At 47.3% G+C, this 8,642-nt stretch overlaps 2 pseudogenes; both read right to left on the bottom strand.

Annotated features, from left to right (window-relative positions):
• Positions 1–391: 391 nt before the first annotated feature.
• LOC132343407 (NEDD8-conjugating enzyme UBE2F-like) lies at positions 392–5,144 on the bottom strand (annotated as a pseudogene).
• Positions 5,145–5,640: 496 nt separating this feature from the next.
• On the bottom strand, positions 5,641–7,322 carry LOC107133375 (myeloid-associated differentiation marker-like; annotated as a pseudogene).
• Between the last annotated feature and the right edge of the window lie 1,320 nt (positions 7,323–8,642).

Raw genomic sequence — 8,642 nt, 5'->3', positions numbered from 1 at the left:
TTTCCTTCTCCAGGGGATCTTCCTGACTCAGGAATCGAACCCGGGTCTCCCGCATTGCAGGCAGACGCTTTACTGTCTGAGCCAGATTCAGAGATATGGCACGAAAGCTATGACAAACCTAGACAGTGTGTTGAAAAGAAGAGACATTACTCTCCCAACAAAGGTCTGTATAGTCAAGGCTATGGTCTTCCCAGTGGTCATGTGTGGTGGTGATAGCTGGGCTATAAAGAAATCAGAATGCAAAAAAAAAAAAAAAAAAAAAATCAGAATGCCAAAGAATTGATGCCTTCAAACCATGGTGCTAGAGAAGACTCCTGAAAGCTCCGTGGACAGCAAGGAGATCAAACCAGTCAATGTTAAGGGAGATCAACCCTAAATACTTATTGGAAGGACTGATGCTGAAGCTGAAGCTCCAGTATTTTGATCATCTGATGCTAACAGCTGACTCATTGGAAAAGTCCCTGAGGCAGGGAAAGATTGAGGGTAGAAGGAGAAGACAGCATCAGAGGATGAGATGGCTGGATGGCATCACCAATGCAATGGACATGAACTGGGGCAAACTTCAGGAGATGGTGAGGGACAGGAGACCTGACATGCTGCAGTCCATGGAGTTGCAAAGAGTCAGACATGACTGGGTGACTGAACAACAACAAGGAACCATGTGACTTGGACAGGGAAAGACAGAGATCCCTGGGAGCAACTGGGTGACTCACCATTTGGTGATTCCCTGAAACATGGAAGGCACTCTTAGGATAGCTCAGAGGCAACACTTAGGTACTTGTAAATCAATCCAGACTGAAAGGGAAAGAAGTGAAAGAGACAGGGAAGATAGGTGGAGAAATCTGCCTCACAATCCTATAGGGGAGACTGTGGCCAGGGGTGGTGGACTGTGATTTGTTTGAACCAATATGTGCCTGATATGGTACACCGAAGTTGTCTTGCTCGGGGTGGATGCCCTTGTGGCCTTGTCCATTCCATGACCCACCCACCACCCACCCCCACCACAATCCGTTATCCTTTCACAGAAGTCTTCCAGTGACAGGTGCCCTAGTGGCTTTTAAGTGCCTGACCTGTGCCTGCACAATATTGATTGGCCTAGTCCTCAGTTGGAAAGTAGTAAATAAGAGAGACCCTCACTCCTTTGGGTGGCAGCTACTGGGACAGATTGAGCAGTGGGGCCTTTGGAACACATCAGAGGGTAACCCTGGCCAGAGTTCCTCAGCTGCTTCCACAGTCACTTGCCTGTTCATAGAGGGTCCCTACGAGAAAGGAGAGGCAAGGAGGTGGGGAAGAGACTCCAAGTCCTTGTACAGGCCACCAAAATGTTGTGGTCCATGCATGGGTTGGAAAAGAATTTCCAGACATGAAGCAGATTGAACAGAGAATAAAGTTGATTAGAGTAGGAGACACTGTTAGAACAGTGGACTGGTTCAAGGGAGAGCTAAACCTTTTCACAGGCTAGCTACCAATTTTTATAGCTTCAAGACACAGAAAATTCCTACTGGAATGGTGACATTAGGTGATTGGTTAAGATGCTATAGGGTGGGTATTTTACCTAATGTGGGATCAGGCAACTGGCTGGTTTGGATCCAGAGGCATGGCTTGGACCAAGCACTATGTGCTTGGTCAGTTCCAGAGATTTTTATCCTGTGACTTTGGTACAGAGCTCCACACCTGTGACCTTGGTATAGGGCTCCACAGTAATTATCAATATGTATGGTCCTATTACCATTTTTCTTAATTGTTTTGGATTTATTTTTTGTAGATCTTTCCCTTCTCTTGTGTTTCCTGCTTAGAGATGTTCCTTTAGCATTTTTGTAAAGCTAGTTTGGTGGTGCTGAATTCGCTGAACTTTTGTCTCTAAAGCTTTTGATTTCTCTGTAAAATCTGAATGAGAGTCTTTCTGCATAGAGTATTCTTGGTTGTAGTTTCTTCCCTTTCATCATTTTGAATATTTCATGCCATACCTTTCTTTCTCTCTCTTTTTTGCCTTTCATATTTTCTTTGTATTTCTCTTCAATAGTTGCTTGACCCAACATCTTTCTGTCTGCTCTATACAATGAAAATACAAACTAAATGAGAATAGAAAAAATAAATAAAGCACTAAATTGTACGAATTACAAGTCTGTTCCAAAATATATTTACATTAAATAAAATATGCATTTCAGTAAGAGATCTACAGTGAATGACTCTGCATCCTGGGAACCTAGGCAGGGCTGGCATTCGTGGGAGAAGCTAAGAGACTTCACACCAATCACAGTTTGTAGGAGGTTTCTGATGGCCAATCTGCAAGCTACACTGAGCACGTCATGAGCATCACCTGTGCAGGGACTGACTGGGGGGAGGAGAAGCAACTTTTACCTCGATGCTGAGTTCATTCTCATCAACAGCCTATTCAGTAAAGTTTCAAAAAAGTAAACACGTTAAGGTAAGAAGACAACTGTTTAGAACCCCAGACACATTTTCTGGCTGTGTTTATGCAGAACTCTCCAGCTACAGTGGGTGGTCGTGAAGACATTCTTCCTCATGACAACATGGTCACAGGACTCGGATGACCCAGCGAGACTGAGGGGAGCCGAGGACTGGGATACAAGTCCAGTTTTGGTTTGAGACACTCTTCTCATGCACAGTCCATGGCCCTGCAGTCCTCTCCTCCTACCATCTGGCATGGCACTTAATGTAGTCTTCAGCTTTATTCTGGAAGTCCTCCTTGTCCCACAAATGATGTTCTACAGCTTTGATATTCAGTGGATCATCAAAATTCAACAGATCAATAAACAAAAGTTTAATCCCCAAACAACATCCTTCAGTGTCCTCTTAGGGGCCCGGCAGGTGCCATCAACTGGATGTTCTCTCAGTAAACTGAGACATATCTCTCCGGTCTCTGTATGTTGGGGTGCCAGATCCAGGTCAAGCATTTCACTTTGGGAGGCACCATGTTGTATGCATTGGAGACTTCAGTTTCAAACTGAAATTTTCCATCCTAGTAGTAACTCTTCTCTGGGGTGACAGTTAGCTGAAAGCAATGAAGCTTGTTTGGATCAGGAAAATGCACTTTATACATACAAGGTAAATTAACTTCAAGTTCTGCAACCTCTTTAACAAGCAGCCTGTCTCTCACAGACACTAGCCAAGTGGAGTCAGTGGCTGTGGCTGACTCTTCAGCTTGCTTGCCAGCATCAACATCACTACTACCTTTATCCTGGGCACCCCGAGACAGGCAAGGCAAGCCCGGTGCCCAACACCAGCTGGCCAGCTGGCCACAGACAGCAAGCCATGGCCCCTCACAGCCACACCAGCTCTGGCCATGTCATTCCCTTCTTGCTTGTAGAGTTTCTGTTGAGGAATCAGCTGATAACCTTATGGCAATTCCCTTGTATTTTATTTGTCATTTTCCCCTTGTTGCTTTTAATATTTTATCTTTGTCTTTAATTTTCATGTTTGATTACTATGTGTCTTGATGTGTTCTCCTTGGGTTTATCCTGCCTAGAACACTCTGTGCTTCCTAGACTTGGCTGACTATTTCCTTTCCCATGTTAGGAAAGTTTCCAGCTATTATCTCTTCAAATATTTTCTCAAGTCCTTTCTCTCTTTCCTCTCCTCTGGGACCCCTATAATGTGAATGTTGGTGCATTTAATGTTATGCCAGAGGCCTGGAAAATCTCATGGATGGAGGAGCCTGGTGGGCTGCAGTCCATGGGGTCGCTAAGGGTCAGACACAACTGAGCGACTTCATTTTCACTTTTCACTTTCATGCATTGGAGAAGGAAATGGCAACCCACTCCAGTGTTCTTGCCTGGAGAATCCCAGGGACGGGAGAGCCTGGTGGGCTGCCGTCTATGGGGTCGCACAGAGTCAGACATGACTGAAGCAACTTAGCAGCAGCAGCAGCAGAGGTCTCTTAGGCTGGCTTTATTTTTTTCATTCTTTTTTCTATATTCTGTTTCATAGCAGTGATTTCCACCATTCTGTCTTCTAGGTCACTTAACTGTTCCTCTGCTTCACTTATTCTGCTGTTGATACCTTCTAGTGTAATGTTCGGAGAAGGCAATGGCACCCCACTCCAGTACTCTTGCCTGGAAAATCCCATGGATGGAGGAGCCTGGTAGGCTGCAGTCCATGGGGTCACTAAGAGTTGGACATGACTGAAGCGACTTAGCAGGAGCAGCAGCAGTGTAATGTTCTGGAGAAGGCAATGGAAACCCACTCCAGTACTCTTGCCTGGAAAATGCCCTGGGCAGAGGAGCCTGGGTAGGCTGCAGTCCATGGGGTCGCTAAGAGTCGGACATGACTGAATGACTTCACTTTCACTTTTCCCTTTCATGCACTGGAGAAGGAAATGGCAACCCACTCCAGTGTTCTTGCCTGGAGAATCCCAGGGACGGGGGAGCCTGGTGGGCTGCCATCTATGGGGTCGCACAGAGTCGGACACGACTGAAGTGACTTAGCAGCAGCAGCAGCAGCAGTGTAATGTTCATCTCTGTTTGTTTGTTCTTTAGTTCTTCTAGGTCTTTGGCAAACATTTCTTGCATCTTCTCCACTGGTTTTCTGAGATCCTGGATCCTCTTCACTATCATTATTCTGAATTCTTTTTCTGGAAGATTGCCTATCTCTACTTCATTTAGTTGTTTTCTGGGGTTTTATCGTGTCCTTTCATCTAGGACATAACCCTCTGCTTTTTCATTCTGATTAACTTTCTGTGATGTGGTTTTCATCCTAGCTGCTGTGGAATTAGTGCTCTTCTTGCTTCCTCTGTCTGCCCTCTGGTGGATGAGGCTAAGAGGATTGAGTAAGCTTCCTGATGGGAGGGACTGGTGGAGGGAAAAGCTGGGTCTTCTTCTGGTGGGCAGGGCCATGCTTAGCAAAACTTTGATCCACATATTTGTTGATGGGTGGGGTAGTGCTCTCCCTGTTAGTTGTTTGGTCTGAGGCAATCCAGCCCTTGGGTCTGTCAGCTCTATGGTAGGGCTAATGGTGACCTCCAAGAGGGCTTATGCCAAGGGGTCCCTCAAGGACTCCTGCTCCCATGCCCCTGTCCCCATGGCAAGCCATTGCCAAACCACCCTCCACGGGAAACCCTCCAACACTAAGAGGAGGTCTGGTTCAGTCTCTTGTGGTGTCACTGCTCCTTTCGCCTGGGTCATGGTGCATGCAAGATTTTGTTTGTGACCTCCAAAACCTCCTTTGTTTCCTCTAGTCCTTGGAAGTCCTATAATCAAATCCTGCTGGCCTTCAAAATCAAATTCCTTGGGGATTCATAGTCCCTTTTTCAGATCCCCAGCCTGGGAACCCTGACATGGGACTCAGAACCTTCATAACAGTGGGAGAACTTCTTCAGTATTATTGTTCTCCAGTTTGTGGTCGCCCACCCAGCAGGTATGGGGTGTGATTTTATCACGATTGTGCCCCTTCTACCATATCACTGCAGCTTCTTCCTTGTCTTTGGGTTTGGGATATCCTTTTTTGGTGGGTTCTAACATCCTCCTGTTGATGGTTGTTCAACAGTTAGTTGCAATTTTCATGCTGTCACAGGAGGAGATGAGCACACATCCTTCTACTCCGTCATCTTGAATCACCCAGCCTGTATCTTACTACTTTTTATATCATATATCCTAGAGATATTTACTTATCATCGTTGGAAAAGATTCCCTCTTGCACTATGCCATGGTTTATTAACTTGTATCCTAAAGATGAACACGTGGGTTATTTCCAATATTTCCTGTCTTATTTTCAAGTGAGATCTAGAGTGGGAGTTTCATTCATGCCAGGCTGCTCTAATCAGGACAAGGAAAATGGGAAGAAGTGGTCAGTACACAAGAGATAAGAAAACCAAGGAAAACCAGAAAAGAGCAAAAAAACAGAAAATTCAGAGAAGATGAGAGAAACAAAAAAAAGAGGCAAAACAGGATGAGGGCAACCACACAAAACAGGAAGGAGACAGAACAGAAGGAGAAAAGGACACAAAAAAGAGAGTGAGATGAATGGGGAAGGATGTGAGTAGGGAGAGAGAAGAGACAAGAAGACATCAGAGCTTGGTAAAGATGCATCTGGTAATCAGAGAGGCTCAGGAGTCCCCAGGCTAATCTTCAGTCCCTACAGAAACCTGGTGGGCCCAGTACACCAGGTCAGCCACGCATATCAGCAGGTTGAGGGCTGTCAGAATGGCCACAGCCATTCCTCATTCCAGGTGCAAATGTAATAGATGAGCCCATCGATACAGTCCATATAATTGGATTGCTGGGGCTGCCCGCCAAACTTCTCATTGAACTGGTAGAGCAGCCAGAGGACCAGAGTGCTGACATAGAGGAGGACAGAGAGCAGGGTCAGCAAAAACTGGAAAATGGGGACAGTCACAGGCAGCCTGTATTCCCATCCAACCAGGTTCCCCAGGATGGTCAGGGCTGCTGGGAAGAAGCAGATGGAGTACACGGCGACACACCACTCCAGGGCCAGCTGGTGCAGGTACAGGGAGGTATGGCTAAAGAACGTAAAGATGAGACAGGCCACGAAGGTCTCCAGCACTTTCAGCAGGCCTGGCATGGTGTGCACATAGCAGGGGATCTCACTGAGCTCATAATACTGCCATGAGCAGGCCACTTCCATGGCATAAAATACAGAAGCAACACAGGAGAATGCAGTGGCCACGATGGCTCGGTCCTGGTAAGGGCCATAAGGCAGGAAAGGGACATGAGTGGTGGCACAGATGATGAAGGCCAAGAGGCAGAGGAGGGCAACATAGCAGGTGTAGATGATGGTAAGTTGTACCAGAAGAAAGGAAAGGGGGACTGGAGCTTACACAGCTCTACAGTGGAGATGATGAGGATCATGGCAAAACAGAAGCGCCAGATGGACATGAACCAGTTACCTACGGCCCCCCTCAGGATGCCCATGTTGACCACGAGGGAGAAGACCATGCAGGTGCAGAAGAGCTGCGGCAGGCGGAGGAGGCAGCACATGACGTCCAAGGCACCTTGTCTCGAGATGTCACCCTGAAGAACATGGTGTTGTGATGGTCAAGCTGGTCACAGTCACCAACACGGCAGTGGTCTTCCCTGAGGACCCATCAGAGAAAGATCCGGCTCTGGAGGTGAATTAAATCAAATTCCTGGAAAAGGCTCAGAGTCCTGTGATGGCTGAGGCCCAGGATCTGTGGAGTTAGAACCAGTGGCTCAGATACCTGGGATACCAGAACAACCGCTCCAGAATTACATTCCCCACCCATCACCCTTGACATTGTCAGGAGACCTGTGTTATCCCAAACCTTCTACTGGGTTAGGTCTGACCTCAAACCATTAACGTTTTGGACCTCTTGTGCTGCGTGCCATTATCTATGGGGGCCCAAGGTAAAATGGTCCTTATATACAATCTGAAAATTTCAAGTCTCTCCAAATTGAAAAAGATTAAAAAAAAATTATTTGGTAAGCAAATTTGATCAAAATGTACATGAGACAATTTATGGTCATTATTTACATCATTTACTGTTAATGTTCCAAACTGCAGTTGCTGAAACACTAATGTGTTTCATTAGAAGGTGCTTTCAGACTCTGGGGTGATGCTATGTTCTATAGAGAACTATCTGGTCATCTGTCTGAAGCTGAAAAATTATGAGCTCTAGAGCATACCTGAGCCCAAAGATAAAGATAAAGGACTGTGGATTCTACTGCTACTCCCATGTATTGATGAGAGTTAGCCGAGAGACTCAGGTACCTTCCCCAAGGTCAAAGGTTAGGAGTGAGAACCCAGATAAAAACACCAAAGCCATGGTTTGAGCACTTTGCTCTACAACCCACATGTCATCAGGGCCGTGGGTGGGAGCCCAGGACCAAAGCTCGGGGCTTTGAGACCCGACACACCTTCGGGGCCATGGCCTCCTTCCACAGCAACTTGGAGACACACGTGCCCTGGACCTATCCTCCCTACAGCCATCACTTGAAGGAGCTGCCATCTGAGGGGACACAGCCTCACCTGGAGGAGGGAAGCTTCAGAAGTGAACAGGGAGGAGCCATGGGGTGAGAGCAAGACCATGGGGACAAGATGATGTGGGAAGTAGGGACTGTTCTGAATCCCCTCTCTCAATTTTGCCATCACATGTGACTCTTGCCCACTGGGGAGGGGAGACTTCAACCCAGCATGACTCCAAGGTGGGGCATCATGGAGGAAACACAGAATAAATTAACATAATGTTTGGCTCTGAAGCTCCAAAGCTGCCATCCAGATGGGAGTCTGGAAAGATTTAGGAGTAGTCCTACCTGTGAGGATTCTCCTGGCCTGGGAGACTGGTTAGCAGCTTCCAAGCTGGGAAAAAGGGATTAGAAATGAACAAGGATGCTGTGTTTGATGCTGATGGGGGCCTTTCAGGGTATCCAGGGAGGGGATGGGGATGGACGGATGATCACCCCCTTTAAAGGGCAGGAGATGAAAGAGGAGGCCCCTGATGGACCCCTGGGAGGAGACAACCCTGAGGATGCTCCTGGGACTTGGGTGGGGGCAGGGGGCAGGGGGGCGCAGAGTGGAGATGACTGGGGGGAGCCCAGGGCCCCAGTGGCCCCGAGGCAGCCCATTAGGGGTCTTCTGACCCAGAAGAGACGCAGGCATGGAGCCAACCTTCGCCATGGAGGAGGGGCCTGGACTGGAACTGAGAC

This window comes from Bos taurus, chromosome 21 (genome assembly GCF_002263795.3).
Source record: "Bos taurus isolate L1 Dominette 01449 registration number 42190680 breed Hereford chromosome 21, ARS-UCD2.0, whole genome shotgun sequence".
NCBI lineage: Eukaryota > Metazoa > Chordata > Mammalia > Artiodactyla > Bovidae > Bos > Bos taurus.
The sequence above is the reverse complement of the archived record's forward strand: the minus strand, read 5'-3'. Positions and strand labels throughout refer to the sequence as shown.